General features: G+C 43.4%; 1 pseudogene; it reads right to left on the reverse strand.

The window, feature by feature from the left end:
* Positions 1 to 10,604: 10,604 nt before the first annotated feature.
* LOC102862272 lies at positions 10,605 to 11,011 on the reverse strand (annotated as a pseudogene).
* Between the last annotated feature and the right edge of the window lie 9,601 nt (positions 11,012 to 20,612).

Raw genomic sequence — 20,612 nt, forward strand, 5'->3', positions numbered from 1 at the left:
TGCAGTTCAGGGGAGGATTCTTCAGAGCAATTAATTAAGTTTTGAAAGTCACAACTTGAAACAAGTATGAAAATCACTGACATTTTTCAGTGCCATTTGGGAGCTCTGGTGGCCTGAGGTGGGGGTGGGGGTGGGTAAAAAGTTATGCTTAGGAGTAAGGAGTCAACCCAAAGACAGGAGGTTTGAATCCACCTGTTGCTCCTTGGGAGAAAAATGGGCAATCTCCTCTTGTGGTATTAACAGCCTCTGCAAACTCTCTAGAGGGACAGCTGTAAGTTAGTCCTGACTTGATGCTACAAAACAAGTAATACTGGTCCTTGGAGAAGAACATCATGCTTGGAAGGGTGGACGGACAGCACAGGCAAGGAAGACCCTGGATGAGATGGATTGAAACAGTAACTGGGGTGATGGGGCTGGTGTGTCAGAATTAGTGAGACTGACTCAAGACAGGGAAGGGTTCAGAGCTGTTGTACATAGGGTTGCTATGGATTGTAGGCAACTTGATGACACAACAACAACACAACAGTCAGCTGCATGATCATGCTACATACCATGCAGTAGAAAAAAATTTCCCCCCCTCTTATTGACTCACTAACCTCATATTTTTGGCACAAAAATATTAATGCCCAAACACAGGGTAAGTCACAAGCCCAGAGCCTGGCTCGCTCCACTCACTGCTCTACACCAGTTAAATGCTTGGCAAGTTTGTCACTGATGTAGATTGTTTTGTCTGTTGAAATGTATTTCTGGAAACAGGACATTGGAGAACACTGCTTCTGTAATACAAAACAGTGCTGCAAGCAATAAAAACCAGTCTTTTTTAAAAAAGGAGAAAAAGTCTGGTAGAGAATGATAGAGGGATTGCAGCACTGGTCCGGCCAGAGACTCAGCTCTGAACAGGCAATCAGAGGTTGGGTTGCTCCCTTAGTCAGGCTTAGACTCACTCACTACACGTGCACAGCCAAAGAGAGTCTCTGCCTGACGTCAGCCCTGGTTAGCCCACTCTCTGTCTCTATCTAAGTCTTCTAAAGACAGCCTGACATGGATGAGGAGCCCCATGCCGCCCTCCCCTCCCCACCACCAGTGGAGCCTCTGGGCTGCAGGCTGAACTGGTCTCAGAGCAGAGAGGCCCGAGGACGAGAGGGGATGCCACAGCCCTCAGGAATGACAGCCCGGACCCCAGAGGTCAAGAGCGACTCACACTTGGAGTTAAAAAGAGATTTTGTTGTTGTCGGTTTTCTCCAAAGAGAAAAAGCTAAAGGAAATATTCAGCCATGAAAATGAGAACTGGACGTGGCTTTCTTTCCCCGGATTCCTTTACATTAGGCAAATTGATTACTCATGGTGGTTGGCTTGTGGCTTTAAGGGTTTGCCCCGAGCTATTGGGCGAAAATCAAGCATTAGCAAGGACTGCACCCTGGGTGCTTGTGGGAGAGAGGGAGCTCTGCTGGGGGAGTGTGCAGGGTGTGGCGCTGCTCACCAGAACACTGTGTCTCCAGCTGGTTAAATTCACCGGCTCCAAGGGAGGAAGAGGGGCAATCCTTACAACCATGGATCCCGGATGGAGGCTCATGATGACTTGAAGCTAACTTGACAGCAGTGACTTTTCTTTTTCTTTTTTCTACAGAAAAGGGAATGAGAAAAGCAAGAACCCCCTCACCAAGCTGACAATGAGCTGAGGAAAAAAGTCATTCCCTGAGGGCCTGCTGGAGGGGGACTGTCCAGTGCACCAAAGCTCCCTGTGTTTTCTCCATTCAGCCCTTCCCCAGCACCAGAACCTGGCTCCCCAAAGCAAAACACCTCAAAAATGACCAAGGTGGCTAGTTTACCTCTGGAACCTGGAACACTCCCCCACCCCAACCAAACAATTAAACCGGAGCTAGGTTTTTCAAGCCTTCTTGGAGAATCAGCCCTTTTTCTGCTCCTTTTTAAGTCGTTAAATCAATAAACCTCCGTCCTGGTTTGAGGACACCCTCAGCTGTTTTTAACTATCCCTATGGGTTTTTTAAAACCCTAAAAATAAAATCACATCAATTCCTTGCACCTTTAAGTAAGGGCATGGCTGTCCGTTATTAAAGCAGGCACTTTGAAAGGATGGGGAGAGGTTATAAGACCTAGTGGACAAAACTCGCTGGCCCAGTTCCCACAGGCCAGCCACAGCAATCAAAACAACACTTGGTATTTGTCTAACACTTCGTGGTTTCTCTAGCACTTTTGGATTGCCGGGTCAGTGTCTCAACTTTTAAATTCAAAAGGTGCCTGTTTCAGCTGAAGCAGCACTTAGGGATAGAGATGAAGCGGCTTGCTTGCTTGGGCACAGAGTTTAGTAGAGTGTATCAGCTCATCTGTGAGATTTCAAGTCTCTGTCAACAGCTGGTTGAGGCAGTGTTTGGAAGGAGGGTGGCAGCGAAATTCTAAACAGCAGTGGCATTGTGGCATCATGAGAGTGAGGTGGACAGGATGGGGGGGTCATCAGATCACTGTCACGGAGAAAGGATGGCAAGACAGCTCCACACGGCCTTTCCCTTTGAGCCTGAACTCATGGTAAGTTGAAACCTCCAGGGCCACACAGCACAGAGCAACTTGCCAGGTCTCTGGGGAGAGAGCGGCCTGCCACGCTTGCTTGCTCCACACGCCAATTTGGACAGGCCCACACTCTTTGTTTTAGAATGGGAAAGGGAAGTCATTAAGGCCCATATAGTGCGATGTCTTTGTTGAGAGCTGTGACTACTTCCCTTGGGCCTTGTTAAAATGTGTTTCTGCTCCAAGGTGTGGCTAGGGTTGTGGGAGGCTGGGGGAGGAAGCCCTCCCTGGATCCCCTGGGGGAGGCGGGGAGGATTTGAGTCACTGTGTGGGAGTTTGCTCCAAGTAAGGGACAGAATTGCAGCAGCACCTCACGGTTCTCCAGGTGAGCACGGGGATTCTGGAAAGCTGCCTCTTGCCCTGCAAAGACCACAGAACAATCCACACTGCTTGGATCCACATGCGTGCAAGAATCTGCTAGATGAGAGCCTGGACTCCCGGGCACTCCTCCCCAGGAGGGGAGGAGAAGCAGTGCCTGGGGATTGAGAGAGCAAGTTCCGTTTTCTAGGTTCCTCCAGTGCCCGGGTGTCCTGCTGGTCTAAGTAAGTTGCAAATGTGAGGTTTATAAGGAGCCCCAGTAGTATAGTATGTGTTACATGTTGGACTGCTAACTGATGGGTCAGTGGTTCGAATCCACGAGATACTCCGAGAGAGAAAACATGACAATTTCTTATAAACTCATGGTTTTAAAAATCCAATGGAGGTCACAGTGAGTCAAAATGGATTCCTTGACAGTGTGTTTTATAAAATGCTTGAGCAAATATTTAGTATTAGTTGGTACAGACCCATGATGGAATAAATGCTGCTGGTCTGCTATTTCCCCATGGCCAGACTGTTGTGATCCATTAGGGTTTCCATTGGCTGATATTTGAAGTTGGTTTGGCAAGACTTAATAAGAATCTCCACTTAACTATCTTTGGTATCATCCAAACCCACTGCTGTGGACCCTGTTCCAACTCATTGTCTGGTTTCCAAGGTTGTAAATCTTTCTAGGAAGAGACTACCCATCCTTGGAACCATTGACCTTTAGGTTAGCAGGCAGATTGTTACAGACAATGGCACCCGGGCTCTTCCTTTAACATCATGCAATTAATTTTGTTCTTTTATTCTGTGAGGTGATAATCTTACGCTAATGCTTAGGGAAGTTCTCTGTTGATGTGCTATTCCAGTCATTTATGGATAATTTTCAGCATGCTCTTGCTTGCATGTGATATTAATTATATTGTTTGATAATTTCCACATTGTCAGGTCACCTTTTTTTTGGAATGGGAATAAATATGGCCAGTCAGCTGGCCAGGTGGTTGTCCTCCAGGTTTCTTGGCACAACCTGGTGATCACGTATAGGCCTGCATCATTTGCTTGTTGAAATATGTCAACTAGTATGCCATCAATTCCTAGGGCCTTGTTTTTTTGCCAACTCCTTCAGAGTTTCCTCTTTCTTCACTTGATCATATGTTGTTTCATGAAATTCAGAGAACTGCTCAATGAGTAGGCTGGGTTTAGAAGAAGCCATGGCACTAGGGATATTAATAACCAGTGTTAGATGGATCTTAGCTGAAAGCAGAGAGTACCAGAGGAGTGCCTATCTGTGTTTCATTGACTATGCAAAGGCATTTGACTGTGTGAATCACAACAAACTATGGTTAACACTGAGAAGAATGGGAATTCCAGAATATTTAATTGTGCTTATGCAAAACCTATATTTTGACCATCAGGCAGTAATCAGAACAGAGCAAGGAAACAGAGTGGTTCAAAATCAGGGAATGTTCAAATCCACCAGATGCTCTGCTGGAGAAGGAGGGACAATCTCTTCCTGTACCAGTCAGATCCTATTTGACGGTACACACACACACACACACACAATAATAATAAAAACAATCAGGAAAGGTGTACACCAAAGACGCATCCTATCTCCTTACCTTTTCAATCTATATGTGGAACACATTATCCAGAAGGCTGGGCTTTATGAGGAGGAATGTGGCATCAGGATTAGAGAAAGACTCATCAACAGCCTGTGCTATGTAGTTGGCACCACCTTGCTTGCTGAAGCTGAGGAGGACCTGAGGCATTTGCTGCAGAAAGTGAAGGACTGCAGCCTTCAATATGGATTGAAGCTCAACATCAAGAAAACATAGACTCTCACCACTGGGCCAATTGGCAGCATCATGATAGATCATGAAAAGATTGAGATTGTTAACAGCTTTAGCTTGCTTGGCTCCACAATCAACACTCTTGGTACCAGCAGCCAGGAAATCAAAAGACATTGAGAAAATCTGCTATCAGGGACTTCTCCAGAGTACTAAAAAACAATGATGTCAGTCTGGATACTAAGGTGTGCTTGATCCAATCCATGGTCTTTGCAGTTACGTGTTATGCATCAGAAAGCTGGACAATGACTAATGTTGATAGCAGAAGAATTGATGCCTTTGAGTTGTGGGGCTGTAGAAGAGTCTTGAATATACCATGACTACTAAGAGAACAAAACAGATCTGTCCTGTAGAGTGTGAAATCAGGATGCTCCTTAAAAGCAAGGATTTTGAAGGTCTGTCTTATATACTTGCATGTTGCAAGGAGGGACCAATCCTTGGAGAGAGACATCATGCTTGAAAGGATGTAGGGACAGCACAAGAGTGGAAGACTCTGGATGAGATGGATTGACTCAATGACTAGAATAACGGGAATAGAGGTGTTAGAGACAGTAAAGTTGGCTGAGGATAGAGCAGGATTAAGAACTATTGTACATAGGGTCACTATAAGTTGGAGTCGACTTGATGTCACATAACACCAACAATGCTTGGGGAGCTCTGGTGGCTTGTTTTTGTTGTTAGATACCATCAAGTTGAGTACAGCTCGTAGAGACCCTATGAACAACAGATCTGAACCCTGTCTTATTTGTCCTATCCTGTGCCATCCTCACACTTCCTGACATATTAGTGCCTCTTGCAGCAGTCACTGTGTCAATCCACTGGGTTGAGGGTCTTTCTCTCCACTGCCGGCCTTCCACCCTTCCAAGCATCATTTCCCTCTCCAAGCCCTTCCTAGCAACATGCCTGAAATATGTGAGGCAAAGCCTCATCATCCTTGCCTCCAAAGAGCACTCTGGCTGCATCTTATCCAAGACATATTTGTTTTTTTGGTAGTCCATGGAATGCTCAGTGCTCTTCTCCAATACCACAGTTCTAAGGCACTGTTTCTTCTTCTCTCATCCTTACTTATTGTCCAGCTCTCAGACGCACAGCAAGTGATCAGAAGACACCATAGTTTGAATCAGACACAACTTAGTCCTCAAATTGACATCATTATTCCTTAGTATATTGGAGAGATCTCTATGTGCAGACTTTCCCAGTGCAATATGTCTCCTTATTTCCTGACTGCTGGTAGGTACCATGGGTATTGATTGTGGATCCAAGTAAGATGAAGTTGTGGATAGTTTGAATCTGTTCTCCATCCATCATGATGTTTCCTATAGGTCCAGTGGTAAAAATCTTTGTTTTCTTGACATTGAGATACACTCCATATTGAAGGCTGCATTCCTTGATCTTCTGCAACAAGTGCTTCAAGTCCTCCTACTTACCTTCAGCAAGCAAAGTTGTGTCATTTGCATTACGCCAATGCAAAGGCATTTGGCAGTGTGGATCATAACAAGTTATGGCTAAAATTGAGGAAAAGGGAAATCCCAGAACAGTTAATTGTGCTCATGCAAAACCTATACCTAGACCAGGAGGCTGTTGTGTGAACAGAGCAAAGAGACACTGTTGTTGTTGTTGCTAAGTGCCATTGAGTCATAGACTACTCATAGCAACCCTATGAATGAACCTGAACATTTTTATAACTTTATAATTTTTTCCAAGTTCATAGAGTTTCTGGAGGCAAGCTATTTTGGAAGTAGATGCTACTCCTGCTTCCAAGCTTGTTTTAATCGGGGAGCTCCACCAAACACTGTCCACCATGGGGATCATTATCACATTTGACACATCAGTGTCACAGTGTTCAGCATCACAACAACTACGAGTTACCCCTGTACAGCAAATGGACAGACCAGTGCTGTACCACCTAGAAGAATGTTTGACCAAAAACAATTAAAACCAGGCCTGAGGGCTGCAGATGAAAATCATTCACCTTTGGCTTGATAACATCACTTTCTGTCCACTAGGCCAACAGAGCTCTCTCTATGTTGCTGCTGGTGTTGTTGTTAAGTGTCCCCTAAATGGTTTAAAATTAAGAAGGGAGTGTGTCAAGGTGTATTCTCTCTCCATACCTATTCAATCTGTATACTGAGTAAATTATTCAAGAAACTGAACTCTATGAAGAAGAATGTGGCATTAGGATCAGAGGGAGACTCATTATCACCACCACTTGCTTGGTGGCCTAGTGGTAAGAAAGTCCACTGCAAACCCACCAGAAAGTCAGCTTTGGGTTAGTCCTGACTCGACAGCACAGAGCAACAACAACAGTGATGTTAGATGCTGTTCATTCATAACTGACCTCTTTCTCCCACAGATTGGCTGGTGGATTCAAACTGCTTGCCTGTGACTTGGTCGCACAACTCCTTATTTACTAGATCATCGGGGCTCCCTTATATTAACGAGACCTACCATATATTGGTAAATACTTAGCCAAGCATTTTCCATTTGTTACCTTAGTTCCTGTCACAGCAGGGGGCATTAAGTGGTCTTCTGATTTTTCAGAGCAAGGCTTGAGATGGGAAATAATGAAAAGAACTATTGAGGAGCCAAGTCCAGACTGGAGACCAGGAACGCTTTATGTCAGATCTTGCACACTCTTAACTAACTTGTTGTATAGCCTCTTGGTATAAACTGGGTGGTTCTATAATTTTTCTTGGGCTCCTGTAACAAAGTGCCACAAATAGGCTGCTTAATACAACAGAAGATCTTCTCTCGGAGTTACCAGCAGGATCATTCTCCCTCTGAAGGTTCTAGGGAACGATCTTGTCTCTTCCAACTTCCGGCAGCCTTTGCCTTTTCTTGGTCTTTGGCAGCATGGCCTCATTTCTAGCTCTGTCTTCATGTTTCCTCATGGCCTTTCCCCCTCTTTTTCTGGATCTTTCCCCCTCTCTTCTCAGCAAAACAAATAAACCCGTTGCTAGAGAGTAGATTCATAGTGACCCCATAGTACAAAGAACCACCACCTCCCCAAATTGCCAAGACTGTAAATCTTTATGAAATCAGACTGCCACATCATTTTCTCACAGAGCAATGGATGTGAACCTTTGGTTAGCAGCTGAGTGCTTGGATGAGGGTGCCCCAGGATTTCTTCTTTCTTATAGGGGCATCACTCATTGGATTGGGGCCACTCTACGTCAGTATGGGGGCTCTGGCAGCACAGTCCCTAGGGAGTGAGCTAACTCAAAGGCCACACTTGTTGAGTCTTTGGAATCCATTAGCAGCTCCAAGGAAATAGATGAATAGTCACCTCCTGTGTGATTTAGAGCCTCAAACCTGGTAAAGTGTGGCCTATGGGTTAGTTTTGAGTTAATGGCAGTGAGAGACCTCAGTATGTCCTCATATGAACTTAAGTAGTTACATTTGCAGATACCCTACTTCCAAATAAGGTCATATTCACAGGAGTTAGCACTTCAGTATGTCTTGTTGGGGGACACAAATCAACCCACAACAATTGTCTGCAGAGAAACCACCATCTGCATTGGAACAGTCTTAGTGTAGTTGCATCTGTGATGGGCTGTTATTTGCATTATTTTAAAAAGTGTATTTTATTGGTTTGTTTACAAAGTTTGTATACATTATGTTTCACACTATTCTTCATTTTCATATTGTGTTTTATACAATCATTCCTATGCATTGTGCTTTATAAAATTAATCACCATTGGACTCTGCCCATCATTACCCTGTCTTTTCAGGTCACTGCTGGATCTTTCTTATATCCTTTACCCTCTCTCCACTAAATTGTGCAGCCCTCTGGTTTCGCCCATACCCATCCTCACCCCTCTGCTTCCACCCCTTCCCCCTTGTGTCCATAAAAAGACTCCCCCACCAAAAAAAGTCCTGCACCAGATGACTTCACAGCTCAATTCTACTGAACATTCAGAGAAGATACATCACCAATTCTACTTTATTTTTTTTTTAAAATGGAAAAGGAAAGAACACTCCCCGAGATACTCTATCAAGCTATTTGCATTTTAAAGCAATACCACTGAAATCAGAGAACTGAGAGAAAAGTTGGTTTTAAAAGAAAATAAATACAGGATCAAAGTGGACAGAAAACTGTATTTGTATTGGATGCAAACTCAGGGGAGGTGCAGGAGGACCCCTCCTGCTTAAATGATCAAAGCTATGGCACCACAACAGCAACTTCTTTCCCCGAAGAATCATGGCAGTGGGGTGCAGCCAACTCCTTATGTAAAGATTTGCTGCCTTGGAAAACCAATGCGGAGAATTCTACTCTGCATTATAAAGCTTCTTGGAGTCAACAATGGGTTCCGGGTTTTTTCAGCAGTTCCACACCCGTCCCCTTCTCTGCTCTCTGGCTCATCCTTCTCAGCATCTGGACCCACTTCATTTAGTCTCACGACTAAACACCTGTGGGACAAAGCCAAAGTGTTTTACATGTGGTTTTGACACCCTGCTAGACAGTATGACCAAGGAACCTCTCACCATCAAAGGCACAATTAAGTAAACAAATGACCAAGGTCAGAGGAACTTTGAAAATGTTTGATAAGATAGCTAGAAAAACTTATCAAAGGTTGTGATTTATGAGGCTTTGGGTATTTGTCACCAGTAATCTGGTCCAAAGGACATAGTGAATGTTTAAGGTGTGAATTAAACTCAGAAAAATAAACACTGTGATCTCTCAATAGTTCATATGATTTGGTGTATATTTGTATGTACTGTGCACAGTTGTGGTAAGTATGCTCTTCTGCTCCATAGATTAAAAGAATTCCACAAGTAATTTTGACAGTCATGTCAGCCGTAAATAGCCAACACTCAAACCTCTATGCTGTTATATACCGTAGAGTTGGAACTGACCCATAGCTGTCCCCCTGGCTGGTTTTCACAAGGGAGGAGATTGCCCATCATTTTCCTGCAGAGCAGCTGGGGTGGGGGGGCCTCAAACTGTGTGCCTTTGGGATTGCAGTACAGCTTCTTGCCACTAGGCCACCAGAGCTCCCTTTATGCTTCTTGAATTTGGCACAGTTTATAGTATGTTTTTAAATCACAGCTATAGCTACAAAAGTACATCAGGATTCACTGTTTCAATTCAGGGCCTATTTAGCTACTTTATTAAGTCATATTCCACTTGTAAGTGGAATATGCTCTTTCATTATTACTGTGTATAGTTAGACCCGGATTTTTTTAAAGCTGTCATTTTCCAAGATATACAGTACAGAAGGTTAGATAATTTTACATTCACACTGACAATTACAAAAAGAGAAATACAGAATTTATTTTCTATTCAATTTTCTGCAGTTGTTGCATTCAAATCCATTTTTGCATGAGAAATGAGATATATCTTTTAAATTAGGTTACAAGATAGTTATCACTGTTCATATGTAGGTTGAATCCCTGGAGGAATGTCAATATAAAGGAGTTTTGTTGTTGTTAGTGTTTTGTGGTTTTTGTTGTTGATTAATTGCTTTTTGTTTTGCTCATTAATTTTACTAGACTTGGATGGAAAGAATATTTCTGGAAATGACTTCATAAAAAATGCAACATGATGACTGTAATTAAGATGACTGAATTGTACATGCAGTAAAAAGGTCCGAGTGGTAAGGTTTGCTTGCTGCATTATGATGCATTGCTGTTGTTGTTAGGTGCTAATGAGCCGGAACCATAGGTCAGAGGTGACCCTCTGGTGGGTTTTCAGAGGCTCTAAATTGCACGAGATTGCTTCTTTTTCTCTTTTGGAGTAGCTGGTGGATTTGAATCTCATGCCTTTGAGTCGGCAGCACAACTCCTTAGCCCTATGCCACCAGAGCCCCTATATTTCTTTTTTCCCAGTTTTTATGGTTTATTTAGCATAAAGAAAATGTGCAAACAAGCTTTCTATTCATTTACTTCGCTGCACAGTGTGGCATTGGGGTTGGTGACTCTAATGGCCAGCCGGGCTGCTCTTTCCACAATGGCTTTGCGGTTCTTGGAGGAAACATTGTGCGCAATCCCAGCACTGTATTTGTTGCACATCAGCAGCACCTCCAGCTCCTTGACATTGTGGACTAGGAATTTGCAGAAGCCACTGGGTGATGTGCGCTTTGTCTTCGTTTGTTGCTCTCGTAACCAATGTTGGGTATCAAGATCTGGCCCTTAAATCTTCTCCAAACCCTGTTGTCGATGCCTCTGGGTTTGTGCCGATTACGCTTAATTTTGACATAATGGTCTGACTGGTGGTAGATGAACTTCTTGGTTCTCTTTTTGACGATTTTTGGCTTCACCAGCAGTCTGAGGGCCGCCATTATACCTGTGGGAGATGACAGCCACCTCTGTAGAAAGCACGGAAGGAGCAGAGCTCCCTATATTTCTTACATACTTCAGGATCAGAAGAAGATTCATTAACAACCTGCGTTATGCAGATGACACAATCTTGCCTGCTGAAAGTGAGGAGGACCTGAAGCACTTGCTGCAGAAGATCAAAGAATACAGCCTTCAATATGGATTTCATCTCAACATCAAGAAAACAGAGGTCCTTACCACTAGGCCCATAGACACCAGCATAATAGATGGAGAAAGGATGAAATCTACAATGATTTCATCTTACTTGGATCCACAATCAACAATGTTGGTGCAACAGTTATAAGATCAGGAGATGTATTGCTTTGGGCAAGTCCATTGTCCTCACCAAAATACCGAAGAGCAACAATGTCAGTAGGAAGACTAAACTGTGGCTGATTCGGCCCACGATCTTTTCAATCATTTGCTGAAAGCTGGACAATGAATAAGGATGACAGAAGAAGAACCGATGCCTTTAAGTTGTGGTGCTAAAAAAGAATGTTTAATATCCCACAGATTGTCAAAGGGATGAACAGATACGTCTTGGAAAAAGTAGAGCCGAAGTACTTCTTGGAGGCAAGGATGGCAAAGCTTCAACTCTCATACTTTGGACATGTTGCTAGGAGAGACTTACTCCTTGGAAAGGACATAATTCTAGGAAATGTGGACAGTCAGCAAAAGAGAGGAAAACTCCAGTTAGAGGGTTTAACATAGTGACTGCAGCAATGAGCTGAAGTGTATGAGAGATGATGAAGATAGTATAGAATAGGACAAGGTTCAGGTCTGTTCATAGGGTGCTATGAGTTGTACTCCACTCAATGGTACCTAACAGCAACATATATAACCACACACACACACACACAAATATATTTCAATTTTTCTTTTTACATCCTATCAGTTTGCTATCTGCACATGATTTTGTCTTTTAATATATGCTCTGGTGGCAAGAAGCTGTGCTGCAATCCTGGAGGCACATGGTTCGAGGCCCCCAGCTGCTCCATCGGAGAAGGATGAGCCATCTCCTCCTGTGCATTAATTGCTTCTGAATACCCGGCGGAGAGTCACCTCTGGGTCAATTCTGACTGTACAGTACACACATTATTTTATTTATAATCTGGCAAATGCAGGCTCCTAAATATCTTTAGGACAACTAGAGAAAAAGCTTGTAACTTTTGTTGTTACAGAATATAAGGATGCCACATGAGCAATTTCTGATACTATATTGTTGTGTGCTGCTGAGTTGGAACTCATTTGTAGTCGACCCTCCAGAAAGTTTTCAGAGGCAGTTAATTACCCAAGAGATTTCTCATCCTTTCCCCTTGGAACAGCTGCTGGATTCGAACCATGTGCCTTTGAGCTTGCAGTGCAACTTTTTACCACTAGCCTACCAGAGCGCCTTTTGATACTATAACCTATATAAATGGCAAGAAATCAAAAGGCAAATTGTATTAAGTAAATCTACTAGCAAGGACCATTCCAGAGTACTGAAGAGCAACAATGTCAGTCTGCAGACTAAGGTGCGCCTAACCCGGGCCATGTTTTTTGCAATTACTTGCTATATATCAGAGAGCTGTACAGTGACAAAGGATGATAGAAGAAGAAGCGATGCCTTTGAGTTGTGATGCGGGAGAAGAATCTTGAACATACCATAGCATGTCAAGAGAACAAACAGGCTTGATCTGGCGAGGGTTGCTCCTTGGAGGCAAGGATTTTGAAGCTTCCATTTATCCAGGAGGAATCCGTCCTTGGAGAAGGACATCATGCTTGGAAGGGTGGAGGGACAGCACAGGAGAAGACGACACTGGATGAGATGCATTAACACAGTGACTGGAGCAATGGGGTGTGGTATGTTGGAATTAGTGAGACTGGATCAGGACAGGGCAGAGTTCAGAGCTATTCTGCATAAGTTCACTATGAGTTGCTGGTGACTCAATGGTATATAACGACCGCCACACATAAGTGGAACCCTCATCCTTCAGTTCAGGTCAAAACTGACATTATTCCTGACTCCTTTCTTTATTTCATGTCTGACATCAGAATCCACTGGGAGGTCATTTCGACTGAACCTTTGGAATATACACAGATTCTTAACACTGCTCATGATTTCCATTACCATTATTTCTGGTTTAGATCATTAGCTTCCTGTATTTACCCTTGACCTCTTTCAGTCCATTTTCTGCATCATAGCCAGAATGTTCCTTTTAAAACAGGTTATATCACATTGTTGTTCTCTTCACATCTGGGAGTGGTTCCTAGCTCACTTAGAGTTAAGAGCCAAAGTCCAGACAACAGTTTTCCTCTTTCAAAATGTTATTTGGTTAGTTGTTCAGTCATCACGAAGCATACTCTTTCAAGTTGGGAAGTTTCTAGAAGGTTGGGAAGGAGTCCCTGTCATGGCATATGATAGTTCCAAGTACAGTTAAAAATTGTTAAGAAGGAATATTTGGAGGTACCCAGGCTACTCATGTAGGTGTGCTCTTTGTGGGAGGGCCATGTGGTGCTTGTGTTAGCTAAATGCTGGTCACCTTGGTCTAAACTATCTCAGGGGAAAAGACTTTCATTCAACACATCATGTAAAGATTATGAACAGCCAATCAGGTGCTAGAAGGATTTCCTTGGAAGTATGGTCTATATTTGTGATAAAAAGGAGCATACTCTGACAAAGTTAATTTTCCTCCCAATTCTGGATCTGTCTTGGCACTTTTTGAGAAGTCTTGAGCCTGCAGATTTTGGATTCTTCAGCATTTGCAATTCCTTGTGTCAGGAAAAGCCTCTAGCTTTCCATCTGAGCCAGTTATACTATATTCCAGTCTCCACAATTGTGTGAGTAATTTGATTCAAATAAACCTCTCTCTAACAAGGACTATGGTCTCCAAAATAGGTTACATCGTAACAACAAGAAAACAAAAAATTTTCACCGCAGGACCAATAGGCAACATTATGATAGATGAAGAAAAGACAGACGTTATTAATTATTTCATTTTACTTGGACCCAGCAGTCAATATCCATGGTAACAGCATGGGGAAATCTACTGTTAAGGACCTTTCCAAAATTCTCAAGAGCAACAGTGTCAGTTTAAAGACTAAGATCCATCTGATCCAAGCCAACAAGTAGATGTACTTACACATCTGAAAACTGAACAGCGAATAAGGATGACAAAAAAGATTGGATGCCTTTGAATGGCAGTGCCGTAGAAGGGTGCTGAATATCCCATGGACTGCCAAAACAGTAAACAAGTCTGTCCGGCAATGAGTGCAAGGATGGTGAAATTTCATCTCATCTTTCAACCCTTCCCTCATAAATTTTGGAGCTTTCCTACAAGATTCATATCCCTGACTCCTACAAAAGTTAGGAATGGAACATTGTTGGGTTCCAGACCCAAGATGGATTACACACTGACTGGTGAAGCACTGGCAGGTGAAAATATTCCCCTTCTCTGTGGAACAGATGAATTTCTGGTGTACACAGAGTAACGAGGAGAACACTTCATCTCACTTACTTTGGGAATGTTGCGAGGAGAGGCTATTCCTTGGATAGGGACAACGTGCTTGGGAAGGTGGAGGGACAGCAAGAAAGAGGAAGAAGCTCAACCAGGTGGACTGAGTAGTGTAGTAGTGTCTGAGATTGTGAGGATGGCACAGGATAGGACAGAGTTCAGATCTGTGGTTCACAGGGTCACTGGGAGTTGTATTCCATTGCACCTAAGAAGGACAACAACACAGAGCATACACGCCTCTCCCACCTTAAAGCAGGAAACTATGACAAAGCATAGTGTATACACATAGTTAAAACTCCATTTTGGTTTTTGTCTCTACTGCTATAAAAGTGCAAACTTGTCCAGAACTGTACTTCCTTTTGGGATAAAAGCAAGTCTTCTTTGATTTAAAGGGGTCCCCATCTATACCTATATTTTCCCTGCACCCAGTCCATTGTCTTACCATGTCACACTCAGCAGCCATCTAAAATTCAGTGTGTGTGTGTGTGTACACACCTGTGTGTCTGTGATTGGATGGCTCCTTCTCTGAAGTCACTTTGATGAGGGTGAAAGTACTCACTCTTTCCTCGTTACAGAGTTCCCTATCACATCCAAGGCTACCTAACCACTTTCTGTTCAGTCTGTCTGACCCGATTGCCTGAGCCCATGTGTTTTCAGAATAGAGTTGCTGCCCATAGGGTTCCACGGCTGTGTGCTTTCAGAAGCCAATCATCAGGCCTTGCTTCTGAAATGATTGTAAGATTTTACTTAATGTGCTAGGGCAGGGAGCTCTGGTGGCTTAGCAGCAAGAAGATGCACTGCAATCTCGAAGGCATGCAGTTCAAATCCACTAGCTGCTCTGCGGGAGAAGGATGGACAATCTCCTCCTGTATGATTAACTGCCTCTGAACACCTGCCAGAGGGTCAGCCTGTGGGTTGATTCTGACTCAATGTTACACAACAACAACAACAACAACAACAAGACAGCAGATATTGAAGGCTGTAAATCACACAGAAGGAGATGACTGATCTTTCTCCCATGGAGCTGGAGGATTCAAACTACTGGCCTTTGGTTTAACTGAGCTACTACTCCCTATCCACTAGGCTACCAGAGCTCCGTAAACGTGTGTGGGATAGGGGTTACCATTTGTCATAAGATTAATTATGAGGTAATTTCCTAAGAGTGTTCCCTGACCAAGAAATGAGCTCTACAGAATATGAGTTGCTTTGTTAACTAACAACTTTTAAAACTTCACTCTGTCTTTGGGATAGGAATAATTCTTTGAATCTTTAAGTGACATTAAGTGCTCAGTGAACGTATGAAGGAATGAATGGATAAATGACAAACAGATAATTTCAACGCACACGGATGAAGCTGTGCTAGGGAAAGTCTACGGGCAGGATATGCTCTGGTGGTCTCCACAAGGCAGTGCTGTTGTGTTAGTGCAGTTCCCAGAACCTGATAGCCTAACTTGATCCAAATCTCATTTTGTACTTTAACTTAACTCGTTCAAGTTTTAAGTCTGTTACTGACTTGCACAGAGAGTCAGAAGGTGAAATGGATCTGAGCAACAATCATTTAGATTTTTTGGGACCAGAATTGACTTCCTGGAGGAAATAATTTTTAAGTCGAGACCTTCCTTCTTCTTCATCTATTCTGTCAAGTTGGCTATGACTCACAGTGACCCTATGAACAATAGCTCTGAACTCTGCCCTGTCTTGAGCTGATCTCACTGTGTCTGACACACCTACCCCAACTGCCATACAAGTAACATGTTGTTGTGTACCATCAAGGCAGAAATGACTCATTGACCCTCCAGAGGCAGTAAATTGTCTGGGGGGAGGAGATTGCCCATCCTTCTCCCATAGAGCAGCTGGTGGATTCGAACGTACCTTTGTGATTGTTGCCCAGCTCCTTACTGCTAGGCCACTAGAGCTCCCCTAAATAGCATGTATATTATATACTTCCCTCCCCCCATGGTGCACCCCTCCTCTGCTGATTTTACAAGAGTGCTATATAGCAGTGTGGTGTGTTATTTGCAGACAGTTCTGTAATTAGGGAATGCATGTGGGGTAGCGATGGGATGATTCTTCCAGGCAGAGGAAATGTGAGCTCCACTTGTGGAGATGAAACAGGCTGTGCAGACTCGGTAGACCAGAAGCAGCTCAGAGTAGCTCTTGTGCCATCCACACAGGAGGCCATTGTGAAGAGCACGCTGTGCTGTGGAGAAAGGCACTGACAAAACTGTCTGCGGTGGTGGGAGTCTCTATCTGCTCAGTCCAAGACAGTAGCCACGTTCCATATGTGGCCACTTAACCTGAGCCTAATGTGTCCAAGGAACAACATTTTTCATTTACTTAAAATGGAAATACCCACAAGTGGCAGTGGCTATTGCATTAGTGCAGTTCCCGGAACCTGATTAGCCTAACTCGATCCAAATCTCATTTTGTGCTTTCACTGTACTTCTTCAGGTATTTAGTCCATTGCCGACTTGACTGTACAGTCAGCAAGTGAAATGCATGTGAGCTCCCCTCCCTTCTGGGTCCTGCCATCAGAGGTGCTGACAACAGAGTGAAGGCCAAGGGCTAACGCTTGGATAACACAGGGAGCCTGCATTCACAAAAGTGTCAGTGGTAAGCCAGACATACATTATCACTTTCTGAAGCATACGGTACCCATTTTAACTTACCAAAAAATCAAGCTTGGTTGTTTATGCCAAGTGTACATTCACTCAGGGAACCTCTGGAGGAGCTCCCTAGATGTTGGGAGGAGAATTTTGTTTCACTCTACATTATTTCTGGAGCTGAAAGTTTGATGGTTTCGGCCAATCCAGTGGTAACTGATGATCTATTTCTGAAACATCAGCCACAGGGAGCCCTGGTGGCCTAGTGGTAAGAAGTTGCATTACAATCCTGAAATAGCCTCAGAAAACCTTCTGAAACACAATTCTACTCTAACACTCACTGGGTCCCCAGGAATCAGAATTAACACCGTGGTGTTTTCTACTGTTTTATACTCTTCTAGTCCATAGACAGTTAGTTGCACTGCTAACCTGATGGCCTCACACTTACCTCTCTGGCAAATCGAATTCACCAGCACTTCTGTAGGAGGAAGATGGACAGAGAGGCAATCTCCTCCCATCTTTTGAGATTTGCAGCCACAGAAACCCACTGGCGGGCTCTGCCATGAGTTAGCTCTGAACTAAACAGTGGTGAGAATATGTTCTAAAAAAGTTTTGTACAATTTCATGCTGCTTTTTGCTCTTTTATACTGCTAATTTAATGTGAACATATTGGTGTTGTTAGGTGTCATTGAGTATGACTTAGAGTGACCTTATGAATAACAACAGAACTGAAGCTTGTCCTGTCCTGTGCCAACCTACCTTATCACCTCTGATCTACACGATCCCACTCCTGTAGCCACTGTGTCCATCCATCTCGTTGAGGGTCTTCCTCTCTTTCACTGACCCACCTTCCTTCTAAGCAGGATGTCCTTTGCCAAGGAATCCCTCTCCTAACAACATGCCTAGAGTATATGTGAGATGAAGCTTTACCATCCTTGCCTCTAAAGAGGCTGTACTTTCTCCAACCTATATCTATTTGTCTTGTAGCAGTCCATGGGACATTCAGCACTCTTCTCCAACATTACAACTCAAAGGCATTGATCTTTCGCCTGTCATCTTTATTTATTGCCCAGCTCACAGATGCAAAGCAAGGGATTGGTAAGACCATGGCTTCAATCAGGCACACCTTAGTCTTTATGCTAGCATCATTGCTCCTCAGTACTTTGGAACGATCTCTGACAGCAGACTTTCCCAGTGCAATACGTCTTGATTTCCTGACTGCTGGTACCAGTGGTGTTACCTGTGTGTCCAAGTAAGATGAAATCACTGACAATTCCAATCTTTTCTTGGTCATTAAATGCTAATAAAACAGAAAATTGGCTATAAGTGGTGAACAATGACCAACATGGCCAAAGGAAAGGAAATGAGATTTCCTGAGGAGAACAAGCCAACGTCTTTGACATTTAGTTGAATGCATGTATTGTAAATGAGATGTGACCAACACTAACATCTTCCTGGAGACAAAATTTTCTAACTATTGTTAGGAATTGGGCTTCTGGCCAGAGTAAGGACCCACCTTAAATCCCATTAGGAAGATGGCACCAACTTGAACCCATGCAAAATAAGCTGTGAGTTATGACATGTTTAAAAGCAACTTGGGGAAGAAAATGGATTCGCATCTGTGACTGTGCAGCTGCAAAGGAGCAGCGGTCAGGAGGGGAGAAGCGGGGTGATTGCTGCGTCAGACTTGGCTGGCTGACACAGGCCTCTCCTCAGGGGGGCCTGGGTGGTGAAGCCATTTCCACAACAGAGACTGCTGGTTCCTCAGGCTACCACCTCCATAAAAAGATCTTTGCAGGAAATCAGATTTTCTTAGTTGTCTTTAGATTCAGCAAGTAACTTATCTTCATTTGAGTTTGTAAGTGCATTTTCTCCCTGGGGAGAGATGACATGTTGACTGGCTAAAACAAGTGCTATAGTGAGGCTTGACTCCCACGGATAATGAATACATTAACATTTGACAATGCCTGTTTGTGCTCAGTCTTGAGGGAGCCCAGGGACTTCAGGAGCTCCTACCAGTGTGTGTGGGGAATCCCTCAGTGTGATTAATGTGCTTGGCTGCTACCGCAAAGTTGAAAGTTCAAGTCCACCAAGAGGTGCCTCAAAGGAAAGAACTACTTTCAAATAAATTAGCCATTTGGAGTACAGTTCTACTCTGATGAGTATGGTAGGTAGCCCAACGAGTGGCAACTGGGACATTATGGATAGGACCAATGTGGGCTTTGGAACTCTAAGAGAATCTTGGGTTCCGTTTTTGACATCTCCACTTGCTGACGTGTAATACTGACTTTGGCATTTGACTTCTGAACTTCAATTCTGAATTCAATTGAATTGAATTCAAAACTGTAAACTTTTGCAGAGCTTAAGTTAAGATTGAAATAATTCAGGGAACTCACTTTAGGAGGTGATAAATGGTACTATTTTTTATCTGGAACTAGAGTGGCAGAGTCTGCTGCAGGTGCACTGCTAACCGAGAGAGGCCACACATCTCTGGTGGTTCCAATCCCCCAGCTGCTCTGTGGGAAAAAGATAGGTAGTCTTCTCCCTGGGTACACTTCATGCCACCTTAAAATATGCTAATCCCAGAAGTGGGAAGGTGTGCCTCACCTGTGAATCCAGTTGAATATCAACCCCTGAGGCCCTCAAGAAGTAGTCTGCCAGCTTCTTGGCGAGGTTGTTTCACATGGGCATGGAATATCTGCTGAAGCTGGATCTGAGTTGACCACTAATTGGCTTGGTGACTTTGAGTGGGTAATGCCATCTCCCTGGGCTTCCAACTCCTCATCTTATTCAGTAACAGGAAGATTTGAGCCAGAATAGATTTTAACATTTACTATCATACTGTTGTGGGCTGCCATAGGGTTGAGCTTTGACTCACACACGTCTGCTACCTCTCTAACCATCCAGGAACAAGCCACTATCCTACACATCTCCACGATCCATTTTAGATTAGATTGCTGTGATCCATAAGGTTCTCACTGGAGGATTTCCAAAAGTCAATCACCAGGTCTTTTTTCCTAGTCCAGGTGGGTCTGGAAGCATCACTGAAATCTGTTCAGCATTATAGTCACACGTAAGCCTCCACTTGGCCAGGAATCCAAGATGGGCCTCCCTCACTTTGTTATTGTTATGTGCCCTTGAACTCTGCTCTATCCTGAGCCAACCTTATTGTCTGACACACCTACTCCTTTGCTGTTGTTATGTGCCATCAATTTGCTTGCAACTCATAGTGACCCTATGTAAAACAGCTTTGAACCATTCTCTATCCTAAGTCAACCTTATTGTCTTTCTTTTTTTATGACAAGGAATACAGATGTTTATTGGAAACCAACTTAAAAACATGAAATATCTTTTCAGTTAGATGTGATCATATCTGTCTTTCAATTCTCCTTTCTTGCTGCACTTACTCTTTTTTTATTTTTTAAATTTATTATTAATTTCAATGAAAATTTACAGAGACTTTGGAT

This window comes from Elephantulus edwardii, unplaced genomic scaffold, assembly GCF_000299155.1.
Source record: "Elephantulus edwardii isolate Elephantulus edwardi_28Jun2011 unplaced genomic scaffold, EleEdw1.0 scaffold00073, whole genome shotgun sequence".
Classification (NCBI taxonomy): Eukaryota; Metazoa; Chordata; class Mammalia; order Macroscelidea; family Macroscelididae; genus Elephantulus; species Elephantulus edwardii.